This window comes from Salmo trutta, chromosome 27 (genome assembly GCF_901001165.1).
Source record: "Salmo trutta chromosome 27, fSalTru1.1, whole genome shotgun sequence".
Taxonomy (NCBI): Eukaryota; Metazoa; Chordata; class Actinopteri; order Salmoniformes; family Salmonidae; genus Salmo; species Salmo trutta.
The window spans coordinates 32,294,324-32,311,416 of record NC_042983.1 but is presented as its reverse complement, the minus strand read 5'-3'; the positions used below and the strand labels follow the sequence as shown (position 1 = coordinate 32,311,416).

The following is a 17,093-nucleotide window of genomic DNA, read 5'->3' as shown; positions in this document are numbered from 1 at the left end:
CTCTCATCATTTGGTTTATTCCTTTTAAGGGGTGCTTTCATTGTTTACCAGAAATACTGATGTTTGTGCAAATGTCTTTGTTTTGATGAACGTGTTCATTGTTGGCCATTGTTATTTACATTTTACATTTTAGTCATTTGGCAGACGCTCTTATCCAGAGCGACTTACAGTAGTGAATGCACACATTTCAATTCATTTCATAATTTTTTTTTTTTTCTCGTACTGGCCCCCCGTGGGAATCGAACCCACAACCCTGGCGTTGCAAACACCATGCTCTACCAACTGAGCCACAGGGAGGCTATTTATGTCAAGTGTGCAGTAGTATTGCCTGTGAAATGTAGCCAAATGTGAAGTGTAGCCTTTTCATTAAAAAAATTGGCTACCAGTTTAAATGTGTGAATGGTTTGTGCCAGGCTAGGGCAGGTCCTGTGATGTCCATTCTCTTCTCTAACTGTCATTACCTTACAGTCCAAGGTGTAGGAATTCAGAGACAGACTGGATATATTTAGCCATTCTTGAATGACAAACGTCAAGGCCCAATGCAGCTACTTTTTTATGTCAATATCAAATAACTTCTGGGTAACAATTAAGCACCTTACTGTAATAGATTTCCATTAAAATGGGGGAAAAAACTATTTCTCAAGCAATAATTTTAAAGACACTTGAGCAGGGTACTGTTTAAAACGTGTTGAACATGTTGAGCATTTTAGCCAAATACAATACTGAGAGAGAGAGACACATGGAACAGACTCAATTTCCTTTTCACAAAACCAAACATCAACATTGTCTCTGCCAATATTCTCTGGAGGGACCCTAGTCCTAAAAATACAATCACATTCTCAGACAGACGCTAAATCATCTCCAAGGGTTCTAGTACCTTGCACATTACCACGCTAATCCAATTTACGGAGTCTGTTTTATGTCTTCTTGTCAGTCCTTTTAACCCATGACTCGTTACTACTGGTAAGAGTTTTTCCTGTTTTCCTGTTGGCTCATCCAATGTTCTATCATCTGGACAGTGTCATAGCGGTGATTACTAAAGATAAGAGTTCCTTTAAAACACACACGCATAAAAACACACACATAAGAATGCCAGTAAACAGATGCATATGAATGAACATCCATAAAGAAATGCACCGAAAACCACAGCTCATGAGTAACTGAGGACAAAGACAGTGAAGAAGCAAAAACTAGGAAGTTGATCTCCTGCTATCCCATATGTCTGGCATGAGAAGCTCCTCGTGGATGTTTCCCATGCACCAGAAGACTCCTCTGATCCCAAGACCAAGAGACTAAACACATTCCACAGTTCTCTTATTGTGGTTTCCCTTGTGTCCCTTTCTCTTCATCCACTGTAAAGGCCAACACATGCACGTACGCACACACCTACCCACTCACACACACACACACACACACACACACACACACACACACACACACACACACACACACACACACACACACACACACACACACACACACACACACACACACACACACACACACACTCTCACACATACACACACACACACACACACACACACACACACACACACACACACACACACACACACACACACACACACACTCTCACACATACACACACACACACACACACACACACACATACAAAAGACAAGGGTTGTTCCTATGATATATTATCCAAACCAATTTCCCCTCCTATGTCAAGTGGTGTTCCAAAGATGATGGTAAGACCAATGTTATCTCAGGCTGCGACTAGCCCAACAACACTGGGGAATTGTCCTGGACAGCACACGCAAAAACATGGCCAGAGGACCGACGTGTGAGTCTGTGTGTGTATCTATGTAAGTTTGTGTGTGTGTATATATATGTAAGTGTGTGTGTGTGTGTGTGTGTGTGTGTGTGTGTGTGTGTGTGTGTGTGTGTGTGTGTGTGTGTGTGTGTGTGTGTACATATACATCTAAGTATGATTATTTCCACAGTATGATGTTGTTGAAGCTAGTTGGATGAAGATATTTTCTGTAATGTTATTTTATTGTGGCTTGCCAAGAAAAACATACTGTATCGTTGACTTTGCTCAGCTCAATACAATTTTGACTGGGGGCATAACAAACAATCTCAACTCCAGCCATATACACTGAGTATACCAAACATTAGGAACAACTTCCTAATATTGAGTTGCACCCCCCCTTTTGCCCTCAACTTCAATTTGTCGGGGCATGGACTCTACAAGGCGTCGAACATGTTTGACAGGGTTGCTGGCACATGTTGATTCCAATGCTTCCCACAGTTATGTCAAGTTGTCTGGATGTCATTTGGGTGGTGGACCATTCTTTATACACACGGGAAACTTTTTAGTGTGAAAATCCCAGCAGCGTTGCAGTTCTTGACACAAACCGGTGCACCTGGCACCTACTACCATACCCTGTTCAAAGGCACTTAAATATTTTGTCTTGCCTATTTACCCTCTGAATGGCACACATATACAATAAATGTCTCAATTGTTTCAAGGCTTTAAAATCCTTATTCTCCCCTTCATCTACACTAATTGAAGTGGATTTAACAAGTGGCATCAATAAGGGATCATAGCTTTCACCTGGATTCACCTGGTCAGTCTATGTCATGGAAAGAGCAGGTGTTCTTAGAGTTTTTTCCCAATTGATAACACACGTTTGCTGAAACTACATCTCAGGTACTCAAAAATCTAAACACAAAACAGTTAGCCAATTTCCCCAAATCCCACAGACCTCTTGCTAAATGAAACACTGTAATCAAAATCACAGCAATGTACTCCCTGCTCAAAGTGAAACTCTGCACACAAATGAGACATACACACATCAAATGAATGTAACTTAGTGACAACCGAGATCCCACTAATGTGACATATTCAAAACATTATTATCAGAACCTTTTTCAGTGTAAAGAGTAAGATTTTGTTGTTACAGTATACTGTATATTGTTTGTGTGTACTCAAACAAGAACATTTTATATTTAACATTACTCAATACATGTCAAACAGCATACTGTAAGCACACATTCAATAAATATATTTTGCATATGCAAAGGAAGAAAAGTAGGCTTATTTGTACTACTGTAGTGTATGTTATATCAATTGTACAGAATAGATAAAGAAACTGTCAAAATGCAATACAATCTAAATCATAAGTCAAGAAACAAATCAGTCATGTCTGTTGTTTTGGTCCGGCCACAAATGTTCCTTAACATCACAGGAGATATTCTCCTTGGCCAGACAGCAGGGGAAATATCTTCTGGCATGACGCATCCACCCCTGACAGGACTCTGCTGGAATGTCACCACAGGCCTCCTCCATTGCCTGGAGAAGGGCCATCCGTTCATGGGGTTTGCGATCATACACCTTCCACCGCCATGCTGAAAACAACTCCTCAATGGGGTTGAGAAATGGGGAATCTGGTGGGAGATAGAGAATTATAAACCTGAGATGGTCATGGAACCAGCTGCAGACCTGAGCAGCCCGATGGAAACTCATGTCCCAAATTAGGATATACATTTGCTGCTCAGGATCACATGGCCCTCTATGCTCTGGCTTAAAAGATTGTCATGTAAGGTGTTCAGGAAATGAAGGAGATGGGCAGTGTTGTATGTTCCAAAGGTGGCATGGTGGTGGAGGACCCAATTGTGGCTCATAGCTGCGCATATGGTGACATTTCCCCCTCACTGGCCAGTTACTTCAATGATGGTGTGTTGACAATGATGTTCCCTCCTCTCCTCCTCGTCTTCGCTAAATTGAATCCAGCCACGTCTATGAAAATTTGTTACTGGGGGATGGGACTTGCAAAGGTAGATAGAGCATTGTTTGTTATATGTTTGTTATAGAACTGCAATCTGAGTATAAAGCAAAACATGTGCCAATAGTATTGCAGATTTGGTGTATGGTTCTGCCAAATGAGTTACAGGTTTGTGTCATTGTGCCTCATGGGCCAGTTTTAGTGTGTAAACAATTGGGAAAAACTGTAATGTTTTGTATACCCAGTGTAGAACTAACAAATGCTAAAAATAAACTATTGTGAAATATTGTTCTCATGTTATCTTCCCAATGCCTCCAAACATTTCTCAGTATATTGTAGATAAATACTAATGTATTTGTTTTCTTTGTTTGGTAAGAATGGCTTACAGCAAGACATTTTACTGTATAAGATTCTACAAAATATGACTTAATATGTCATTTCTCCAGCACCACAATAGAAATAAAACTCCAAGCAATGCCGACAGCATTATGAAACTACTCAAAGTCTTAAACATAATGGGAAATGTTCCAACCTCACTTTTCTTAAAATTTGCAAAAGCTCATTAAGAGAAAAAGACTGGACTATTGCATCCATTGAGCAGTCATATAACTTGCAAACATTGTATCCTGTCAAAATCATCACTCTCTAAATGTTAGAAAATTGCACCGTTTTGTAATGAATTACAGCTGGTAAGATTTGTCTCTTCCACTACAATTGTAGCCTAGGGGACTTCTTTTGTGAGAAGTTTGAGTGGCAGTAACTGCAAAGTGCATTTCCATAGCTTTTGTGTCTGTGTCTGTCTACGCTTCAAAAAAGAAAAGAAAACTTTCATAGAGGCGAGACTTTTTCAAAGTGTGTAGGCTTTCTGTTGGTTATGTATGCATTGTGCTCAGCAATTTTAACTGTCACTGTCTATGAATAAACTTAAGTTAACTCTTAAAGGTAAACAAAGTTGGGACCAAAGACTTGACTTCTGCTTGCCAATAGTGGCCATGTTTTAGATTGCCAGCCAGCCTGTTTCATGATGGAAGAGCGCGTGTGCCAGTAACCCACAGCAGATGTTGCCTGCTTGGATAGTGCAGTTGAGGAGTTGCTTTAGAGTTGCTGAAAAACAGCAAGTACTGACACACACGCATTAGTGACATAGGAGTACTCAGGAAGTAGATTGAAGGATAATGCCTATATGGAATGGTATTCAGGCCAATTAAGCTCAAATAAGTAATCAGATCATAATTCATGCTTGTCTGTGACCTACATACTGACAAATCCAATATGTTCAATACGGACAAATCCCAAACAGTGACAGTGTGTTTATAAAATGCTAAAAGCGATATTATACTTAATGAGTTGCCAGACTTGTAAAAAAGGTTTAGTACATGTCAACACTGATCAAAACCGCAATAATCATACATCTGTATTTGTGCAGCAGATAACGTTTCAAAAAAGTTTCAGATAAAAAATCCTATGAAAATACAGTTCTTAGCAACCCTTTTCGGATGTTTCAAAAAATATCCCAAACATGTTTTTGCCGTACCAACCATTCTGGCCAACTTCTCCTATAGAAACATTTAACAGTCCATGTCAGAGTGATTTAAGGCTGTGTATTCTGAGACTTCTGGTTGTGTCTCTTCAAATCGGACTTTCTTCAACTGCACACTCAGCTATTGTGCTTTGCTTTGCATTTTGTTGTAATTTGTTTCTATTTGTCCTTAATTGTTTCTCACTTTGAACCACTGTGTGCACTAAACCAATGTGCTATGGTTATGTGTACTGAGTCATGGAAATAATGTTTGTTATGCAAAGGAGCTGTATATTAGGCCTAACACTTGTTTCATACACTGTATACTTCAGTTTGTATGCAGCTTAGTGAAGATATTTTCAATGGAGAGCTGCTCATTGATTAATAGACCAAGAAGTAAGCGGTAGAGATACTCTCAAAGATCGGCTATGAAAAAGCCAACTGACACTTACTCTTGTGTTACTGACTTGTTGCACCCTCGACAACTACTATGATTATTATTATTTGACCATGCTGGTCATTTATGAACATTTGAACATCTAGGCCATGTGCTGTTATAATCTCCACCCGGCACAGCCAGAAGAGGACTGGCCACCCCTCATAGCCTGGTTCCTCTCTAGGTTTCTTCCTAGGTTTTGGCCTTTCTAGGGAGTTTTTCCTAGCCACCATGCTTCTACACCTGCATTGCTTGCTGTTTGGGGTTTTAGGCTGCGTTTCTGTACAGCACTTTGAGATATCAGCTGATGTAAGAAGGGCTATATAAATAAATTTGATTTGAAGTCGACAGAGATATATCACATATTTATGATCCTATTTGTTTATGTGCCAATTGTTGCATTAATTTTCTGAGGCAAATGAATACATTGGCTGGAAATGCTATGTCTAAGGAGTGGTCAGATGGTCTGAGTTGAGCTCCAAATAAAACATCGACTAATATCAAGAGTCCAAACCGCTCCTACCTAAGAACAACAAAAAGTTAACGGAAAGAAAAAAAACATGAAATGACATGTCCATTTAGGGCCATCTTTACAAAAAGTAATGTCAATTTCCAAATGTTAGCTAGGTACAACATTATCCTTGCAAGTCATCACACAGCGAAATGAAATACATCAATGATAATAATATAGAACTTGTCAGGACTAAAAAGATTATGGAACACATTCTCAGTGTCTAGCTTACTTTCTGTATTCTACACTTTTACCCAATACCCAGTATTCTAGGGAGAGCCTTTAACCATAGACAATATATCAGTTATATACTGTATATACATCGTGTTTTAGAATCTATTTGATTCCGGCAAAAGGTTCTCCATATGGAAATCATCAATTATTGAGTCTGCGAAAAGGCACTAGTGATGACTTTTTCAAAGGGATCCCCTCCTCTCTGCCTGAGATGGTACTGTCCGTGGCATGATACGACTGCCCTGGGGCAGATTGGCGTCATCTGAATGACCATCCTTAAAACCATCCATAATGTAAATGGGTTCCAGCCAAGTCATCCAGCAGAGGTCAGATATTACCCCAATGTATACTGAGGAGATACAGGGAACCATGCGTAGTGCACATATACAAAACCCCACAGACGTCTATGGGTGGATGTGTTAGAATAATCGCACAATGCATTTGCCCGACAGTGGGCCACTAAATAGACACGGTTACCATAACGTAAACAAAATCTGCCCATACACACTATGGAACAATAAAGGGGTGTTTGAGCAAGTTATCTGTGGTTGTAGATATGCAGACATTGTATTATGGCTTGAGTTCATTTTTTTACTGTACTCAGATCACCATTACTTCCACAGACATTTCAGTCACTTAGCAACACTCTTATCCAGAACAATTAGGGTCAAGTACCTTGCTCAAGGACATGTCAACATATTGTTCACATAGTCGGCTCGGGGATTTGAATCAGCCTACTTTCAGTTAACCACTAGGCTACCTGCCGCCCAAGACAGATAGCGTATCATTACTCAGAAGGATATGGCATGTATTGCACAAGCCATTTTTACCAACATGATTCCCTGACTGATTTAATGAAGAAGGGGTAATTAAAGAAAATAGGAACATGCTTACTGGGAGATCTGAATCATCTGAATCTTAATAATCAAATCACTTTGCCGTTGTCAAATTTCTTGAACAATCTGACTCATTGGATGCTGATGAGGAAAATACCAGGTAGTGCAGCATTCAGCTAGCAGTGGGTCAGAGTGATGACAGCTTTTGGATGGCCTCGGACTCATGAAAGAACCAAAGGACTCTAGTTTCACAGCAGCACTAACAGCCCCAGTCAGAGTGCTCTGCCTCTGTCCAGAAGTAGTACATAAGGGGGACCACCTCACATCTATCAGACCTGGTTCACATACAGTACTTTCAAAATACTTGAGATACTCTTGATTGCCTGGTACAATGTAAAGAAATAGAATAGTCCCAAAAAGTACAAACTGTCCACCCTGCACGCCGTTCATAAATATAACCAGTCAATTGTAAAGTACAGTATATCTTAAATGGACCGGTGGTACATTCAGGCATACGAATTGACTGGTATTTAGATAAATCATGGTGTCCATGACCTCGATGAATAACTTATTCCTTATGTGACTGGTCAAATTCTTGAGCATATAGAGGCTGACAGTGATGTCTGAACAACGCTGAACAGTGCTGACGAGTGAGGTGTGACGTCATAGACGAGTAACGCATATCACTCCTGCTGTGTGCCCACCGGCCCACGGCCCAATGACAAGGTCACAACCAATCTGGTTAATGGATCTTATCTCCATTAAGCAGTATGGCATCAGGAGTGACAGTGCTGTCACCGCTAATTCTGGCAGCCCAGACACCACTCTCAGAGACTGAAAAATCCTGTTTGTGTCTGTGAAGTGGCCTAGTGGAGAACCTAGGACATGATAACTTGTGTTGGAGATTTTGTGTGTCCTATTGGCTTAACATTCCAGTGTTGCAGAAGGCCAACTGATGCAATGAATGTGTGTCTGCAGTAAAATTGGTCCAGTCATTGTTATAATAAAAAGCAGTTTACTTTAATGCAGCCACATAACTGTCTATGAATCAGTGACAGATGTAAGTTTTAATTGATGTCATGCTGTAAATGTGCATCAAAGAATATTACTTGATTTGTATGTTTTGAGTTAAGCAAGTCATAAATAAAGAGCAACAGTATATACTGTAAAGCGAGATATATGTATATTAAAATGTCATCAAACATCATAATCACTGGAGGTGGAGGCTTGACAGACCATAAAAGGACTTGTTTTTTTAATGAAACCTCCCATTGTGGGATACTGCGATTGATGCTCACAGGACAATAACAGGCTGGGGACATCTCGGTTGGTTTGGTTTGACTATTGTATGAGTTCTGAGAATGGACTTCCCATGGAGTCATTCACAGTAAGCCCAATGTAAAGAACTACATCAAACTGTGACATTCTTATTATCATTCGGTTATGCATTTTTTTCAGGAAATTAGAGTGAGTGACAAATACGGGCACAACTCCTGCAAAACAGGATGTATCTATCAATTGGAGTAGATCCATCTATGGTTGTGATGAGGTCGTCCAATCACAGTCACTCACTCCTTTGCCAAACACCTGTAATTGGCCAATTAAATCAGACAATTAGTGAAGCATACAAGAGAGGCCCTAGGAATAATACAATGCATTGGCAAATTAAAAAGATGGTTGAGTTGGCTGGTGTTTATAAAAATACCGCCTTGTTGTGGGTGTTAAGCTAATGTAATTATTGATTAGAACTATTAATGTGACAGAATCTTCAAGGACCAACCATATTGCTGGAATTAATTAGCAGAAAAACTATTCTCTCTCTCTCTCGCTGAGAAGCAAATGTTCCACATACCTCTTATACATCATCATTCCTCCATTTGATTGTTCCATAACAGAACAATTGGTGACACTGACACAATCAGGACACACAGTTTGAAATATCAAAACAAACTCTGAACCAACTATATTAATTTCGGGACAGGTCGAAAAGCATTAAACATTTATGGAAGTTTAGCTAGCTAGCTCGCTGTTGCTAGCGCATTTGTCCTGGGCTAAAAACATTTGGTTGTTATTTTACCTGAAATGCACAAGGTCCTCTACTCTGACAATTAATCCACAGATAAAAGTGTAAACCAAGTTTGTTTCTAGTAATCTCTCCTCATTCAGGCTTCTTCTTCTTCTTTGGACTTTATATGGTGGTTGGAAACCAACTTTAAGGTGCATTACCACCACCAACTGGACTAGAGTGTGGACCTCAGTTCATCTTTCAATCACCCACGTGGGTATATGCTACTAAAAACCAATGAGGAGATGGGAGAGGCGGGACTTGCAGCGCATCAAGCGTCACAAATAGAACCAAGTTCTATTTTAGTGGCTGGCTACGCAGACGCTCATTGACGCACGCAAGCAGTATGGGTGCAATGATTGAATAACATGCATGTGTACATTTTTTTATTTTTTATTATGCACACGTTACTCACACAGGTGTTGTCAGCATGTTAGAGTGGGTGGGTTGAGCAGGAAATTGTATTAATAGTTGGAAGCCATGCGGAAATAAGAGATAAAGTGGTCAGAGGTGACAACACTACGCTTCTGTTAGAGGGTCTTCACACTTACTAGAGTTTTCACAAAAATACCCTGAGCTACACATATTAGTCAATGTAAATGTGCAAACTTCTCACGTCTTGACCACTACCTCAGGAGGGAGCGCACAACACCCGCCCAACAGTTGCCCCCCTTTAGGCAGGGGAGCGTAAACAGAATTGTCTCTTTCATTTAATAGCCTATATTATAATATTAATGACACTTTATGATAATGTTACTGTACTTTTATGTTCGTATGGGAGGGGTAAATGTTCATTATTGATATGCTAACATTACTTGATCATGAAGGATGTTGTTAGCTAGCCAGCAGAAGTTGGTTGTGTATTGTCAGCTAATTTAATGTGTACGGACAAGAAAATAAATCCTTTAATTGTCTGCACATACTGAATTGTTGCATTATTCAAGAGTGTAATATGGTTTGGTTGCATTATTCAATAGTGTAATATGTTTTAGAAGAAAAATTGCTCGGACTCTGAAATAGCTTATAGTTAGCTACTGTGATATTTACTGTCAATTTGAGTTGCGGACCCAGAATGTCACATTGAGAGCCACAACGAAAGGTAAAGCAAGGAGGACTACGTAATCCAATTACAAAAATGAAGTAATTTTAATCAGTCTGGATTACTTACTTTAAAATAACTTGTAATCTGATTACAGTTACATTCTTAAAAACAGCTCATTACATTCTAGATTGCTTAATCTAATATCAAAGGGGAAATTCTGGAACCCTATTTTGATAGTAAAATAAGAACAACAATTCCCTAGTCAAAACCCAAATTCATGACAATCACTGGTTAATAAAGGTTGCACATCAAAATATCTGGAATCATGATTCTGTGCTTCAACATGATGTTAAAATAAATTATTTATTTATTTAAATGTATCATTTTAGTTGTCTTTAGTTTACTAAACTTCTTAATGAAACTCTTTGAATGACTTTTATAAGATGATGAGGCTACACATATTTTCTATTGCGTGATCCTACAGCAATTGTGGTGCAATCAAATCATGTGCTGATGCCACCAACTGAAAATGTTAGTATGGAGCCCTGTGATTATGCTCTAACACATAGAATAGAACATATTAATTAAAGGATCTTTAGGCTCTCACACTAATCCCCAATTTGTAAATACTCATGTTACTAAATGAAAAAACTCTATATTAAAGTATTTCAAGTTATCAAAATGTCATCAGATTGTTACTCATTTTGAGTAATCCAAATGATTACATTACCGATTACTTTATTTCAAAAATATTCACAGTAACGGATTACATTTTTCATGTAACCGCCCAACCCTGTCCACAAACCACTACCTGCTACGTTGACATGTGGCTTTGGTCAAATAAAATAAAATACTGCACTCTTAAGAATGAGCTTTGAGTCTCTGTTACCAATCATCTGGCTCATATTAGAGATACATTACATCAAATCAAATGTATTTATAAAGCCCTTTTTACATGAGCAGATGTCACAAAACTATTGCATTGAAACCCAGCCTAAAACCCCAAACACCAAGCGTAGTGTCTTTGAAAGATCTTGAAACCAAATAGTAATGCTTTGTAAGTAAAACATAATATATTTTTGTAATCTTCTTGGGGTTGCTTTCCTATTAAAATGTGTCCTAAGACAAAATAGAGGAAAATGTGTATGACATTTTTTTAAATGTACAACAGCATGGTGGATAAATAAACATTTCATAGCCCTTTTAGGGGATTCCTTTTTTTGGCAAGCTGAATAAAATCTAAAATTGAGCATCAAATTACTCTTTCAAGCATAAGAAAAGGTCTAAGAAAAACACATTTCTGGGACTGACAGGAAGAATATATTCACCCTTTCAGCTCAGGCCAATAGTCAGACACATCCACTTCCTGATCACGAGCGATCATCTGCCTTCTACTTTTAATCAATATGTTTTCCACATCTGCTTTCGTGTGTGTCTGTGAGAAAATAATTGTATATCAGCATGGATGTGCTCAATATCACTCTCTGTTCCACATAAACATCCTGTTGGAGTAGCGTCATACAAAGAAACTGCTGTGACTCTAATGAGGAACATCCCATCTACACATGGCAATAAAAACTATTCTGTTTGTAGCCACATTCTGTGTGATATGATAGTTTTGGCTGGGTGTAGGCGCCGTACGAGAGATGCATTGTGGGTCGAGTCGCAGCCAGAAGTTGACACATCGGTCAATTGATGCAATGGGACACCCATCCATTCATGATTGAATCATTTCAAATCTCTGTACATTTCTAAAGAAAAGATGGCAAATGGCAGTTGCACATTTCTGGAAATCCTTTGTAATAGAGACACAGAAGAGCTTATTAACCCCATTGTGTTTGAAATAATTATTCACTTCTTGTTCTGGTACATCAAATTCACTCTACTACAACCCCAAATGTCTTAAAGCTAACATTTACTGCAAGCAGAGCTAAGAATCTGTCAGATGCTACAGAGCCTCCCCAGAGAGTTAGGGAGAAAGCAGACTCCAGATGTCATACAGTAGCTATTGTGCTGTTGAGCGGTATTATGAAAAGACTTTACACAATGGATTTATAGTGTTTCCAAATGAACTTCACACAATATTCCACATAAATACAGAACAGAGAATAGGCCGTATTGCTTGGATTGCAAAAAAGTCTTGTAAAAGCTGTTATAATATGCAAATGCCAGTCAGCTCCTGCTCTCCACTTCTCTAAAAGTCACTGTAGTTGTATTCTGGTGAACATGTGGTTGGGTTAAAGCCCCAGCTTCTCGCATTTTACTTTTTTATGACTTTGAAAGCCATACAGTATGTGTAAAGAAAACATAAAGCACATCCTAATAAACCAAATACACGGAGAGAGAGAGAGAAAATGTGTGTTAGAGAAAGAGAGGGAATTATCTAATGTTTCTGTTTATTTCACTTTAGTTTATTATCTATTTCACTTGCTTTGGCAATTTAAACATATTTTTACCATGCCAATAAAGCCCTTTGAATTGAATTGAGAGAAATGAGCTGAGAGAGAGAGATGAGATAAGAGAGAGACAAATATTATGGCTCCATAACAAAGAACAAACAGCAAAAACATATACATGATCAAATAACAATCTTAGAATCAACTAATCAACTACCAGAACACACTGGATTCTCCAATTATATTGAATGAACTACAGGACAAAATACAAACCCTCCAACCCAAAAAGGCCTGCAGGGTTGATGGTATCCTAAATTAAATGGTAAAATATACAGACCACAAATTCTAATTGGCTATACTTAAACTCTTTAACATCATCCTCAGCTCTGGTATTCTTCCCCAATATTTAGTACCAAGGACTGATCACGCCAATCCACAAAAGTGGAGACAAATTTGACCCCAATAACCACCGTGGGATATGCGTCAACAGCAACCTTGGGAAAACCCTCTGCATTATCATAACAGCAAACTCGTACATTTCCTCAGCGAAAACAATGTACTGAGCAGATGTCAAATTGTCTTTTTAACACATTACTGTATAACATACCATGTATTCACCCTGCACACCCTAACTCACAAACAAACCAAAACAAAGTCAAAGTATTCTCATGCTTTGTTGATTTCAAAAAAGCTCTCGACTATATATCAACGAATTGCCGAGGGCTCTAGAACAGTCTGCAGCACCCGGCCTCACCCTACTAGAATCTGAATTCAAATGTCTACTGTTTGCTGATGATCTGGTGCTTCTGTCCCCAACCAAGGAAGGACTACAGCAGCACCTAGATCTTCTGCACAGATTATGTCAGACCTGGGCCCTAACAGTAAATCTCAGCAAGACAAAAATAATGGTGTTCCAAAAAAGGTCCAGTTGCCAGGACCACGAATACAAATTCCATCTTGACACCGTTCCCCAAGAGCACACAAAAAAACTATACATACCTCGGCCTAAACATCCTGTGCCATAGGTAACTTCCACAAAGCTGTGAACGATCTAAGAGACAAAGCAAGAAGGGCCTTCTATGCCATCAAAGGGAACATAAAATTCGACATACCAATTAGGATCTGGCTAAAAATACTTGAATCAGTTATAGAGCCCATTGTCCTTTATGGTTGTGAGGTCTGAGGTCCGCTCACCAACCAAGAATTCACAAAATGGGACAAACACCAAATTGAGACTGCATGCAAAATTCTGCAACAATGTGTGTGCACACTGCCCACAAAATGAGGTGGAAACTGAGCTGCACTTCCTAACCTCCTGCCAAATGTATTACCATATTAGAGACACATATTTCCCTCAGATTACACAGGACCACAAAGAATTCGAAAACAAATCCAATTTTGATAAACTCCCATATCTACTGGGTGAAATACCATAGTGTGCAATCACAGCAGCAAGACTTGTGACCTGTTGCCACAAGAAAAGGGCAACCAGTGAAGAACAAACACCATTGTAAATACAACCTATATTTATGTTTATTTATTTTCCATTTTCTACTTTAAATATTTGCACATCATTACACTGTATATAGACATAATATGACATTTGCAATGTATTTATTATTTTGGAACTTTTGTGAGTGTAAAGTTTCCTGTTAATAATGTTTTATTATTTATTTCACTTTTGTTTATTATCTATTTCACTTGCTTTGGAAATGTAAACATATGTTTCCCATGCCAATAAAGCCCTTTAAATTGAAATTGAATTGAGAGAGTGAGTGAGTGAGTGAGTGAGTGAGTGAGTGAGTGAGTGAGTGAGTGAGTGAGTGAGTGAGTGAGTGAGTGAGTGAGTGAGAGAGAGAGAGAGAGAGAGAGAGAGAGAGAGAGGGTGTGAGGGTGTGAGTGAGAGGGATGCAGAGATAGAGGAAGGGGGCTAAAAAAGAAATAGGGCAAAATAGAGCAGGAGAAAGAAATGTGCAGGAAAAAAATGATATCACTAGGATCGGTATGTGCAGATGACTGAGGCATGTGAATTGGGATTAAGTGTCTCACTGCCATGAGGAGGGCAGGAAGGGGTGATGGGGAGAAGGGGGGCAGAGCACAAGCCAAGGAGACAAGCTGCCACACGCCAGATGGGACGCCATATTAACATTTCAGAGATCACACCTCGCCACCTGTGAACAGTTACATACTGTATGACACCACCGATACCATAGTGACAGACACACAACGCAAGCTTTCAATCCACAACCACCAACGCAGCATGGGCTCAGGTTGAGGTTGGATACACCCATGCACACACAATCACAGATGTGTGTGTGTCATTTCAGGGGGGGGTTCTGATCTCACTTACCAACCTCCATACCTCTAGCACACTTGAGCCCTGAGAAACCAGTGAAACACTCACATGAAAAGGCCTTGTCAGCCAGAACATTGAGTCAGGCGGCCCATTTTAGCAGTGATTGGTATGAACATTTCCCTTCCAAGACGCAGCGAGACAAGAACACTGGATCCCGAGGGGTTACTGAACAGCAAGATCGCTCATATGTGACCTACTTGTTGTGTGTATTTACTGACATGTACAGTATGTGTAAGTGATAGATGTACACACACACACACACACACTACATGTTCACGTTTTGTAAATGTATGTAAATTGTAATGTCTTTTTCGTTATGTGACGGACCCCAGTATGACTAGCTGTTGCCATTGGCGTCCGCTAATGGGGATCATTTCTTTGGCACAATAATCTAAAGAGGGAGAATTGGAATTTGATTAGAACTCAAATTAGTTCAGAAAGTGAGCTGGTGTCAGACTGGTCACAAGATTCTACAGGGTTGGTAATCCGCAAACAACATTACTCCATTTTCAAAATAAATGTTTTGTTGGGATGGTTCATTCTAATAGGCCCAGCTTTGCTCTGGTGTTAGCTCATCTTTACAAACAGCTCCTATACACCCTCCTCTAAAGTGGATCGACCCATGGTCCACAGTGATAAATACTTAAGAGCTTTATTTAGACCACCATCCAAACAAAATAACACTCTTCTTGGGCTTCACAAAGATAATCAGTTGACTGGATACAAGCCAATATAAAGTAATTATATTTTAATGGAACACAAAAGGACTATTCTTGCGTTTGATATTGGTTCACCAAATGACAAAAAATCACAAAGGCGGAAAAAGTACAATGAGGCTTTTTGTACACATGCCAAGTGACTAGAACATGATTTGTTCTCATAAAAGAAACGCCTGATTCATCCCTCTATAGTCCACATTGTCATTGTAGAAATAGAGGGAGACAAGACACTCCACATTTGGCAAAAACTGGTTGAATCAACATTGTTTCGATGTCATTTCAACAACAACAACAAAAAAATTGATGATGTTGAATCAACATGGAAAACTGATTGAATTTGAAAAAAACAATCAACATAAGGGAATTTTGTATTTTTCTCACCCAACTTTTAACCTAAATCCAATGACGTTGAGATTTTTGGTTGATTTAACGTTGAATTCTGGTTAGTTGACAAATGTAAATCAAAACTAGATGTTTAACTGACGTCTGTGCCCAGTGGGTCTCTTCTGTTATTTAGATGAAATGTTTAAAGGGAATGAGAGAAAGAAGAGAGAAAAGAAACGCAACAAAAATATGCAGAAAGAGTCAAAGGATCACAGGCCAACATAAAATACAGACATTGTGGTCTTAACAAGCTGACACAGTGAGAATCTGTTCCCAAAGAAAGGCAGCGCCAAAACAATGCAAAGATAAATAAAACCAAGCAGACGAGATGAGAAGAAAGAGAGAAAAAAAGAGAGAACGAAAAGATAGCATTGCATCTCTGTGACAGCCATAGCAAGTAGCAAAGGCATGGAGCAGGCCGGCCGTTTATCTCTAAATAGCTCGATTGCTTTTTGGAGGACGCAGCCCAGGGAGATGGATCTGCTTTGTTGATAGTCTGCTAGGGGTTTGAAGATGAGAGAGGCCTTTGGTGATGCTGGGAATCCAGTGAATCGCTGAAGCCATCCTTCAACCTTGCCACCTCTACGGGGTTAAATACATCTGCTGAGCCGATGGGATCCAGGCTGCAGCGAAACTGTGAGGTTCAGACAGTGATGGCTTCATTTTCATGATGAAAGCCAAGGGATCACAATGTCATGTAAATGTTTGCTAACTTTGAGAGGTTGCTTTGTCTAATCTAATGTTGGATCTGAACTGAGAGGATGATTAGTCTACTATACTGTTTGCTTCCCCGACGTTCATATACATGAAGTCAGCCCTTGGCGTTCGCAACCCAAACCATTACAG

The 17,093-nt window shown here is 39.3% G+C and overlaps 1 protein-coding gene and 1 non-coding gene across 3 annotated transcripts in view; both read right to left on the bottom strand.

Annotated features, from left to right (window-relative positions):
- The window catches only part of LOC115164906 (EGF-like repeat and discoidin I-like domain-containing protein 3), a 224,387-nt gene that overhangs the window by 179,412 nt on the left and 27,882 nt on the right, over positions 1 to 17,093 (bottom strand). The gene's annotated exons all lie outside the window — the stretch shown is intronic.
- Positions 225 to 299, bottom strand: trnaa-ugc (transfer RNA alanine (anticodon UGC)). The gene has a single exon. It is a non-coding gene; the product is annotated as a tRNA-Ala (tRNA).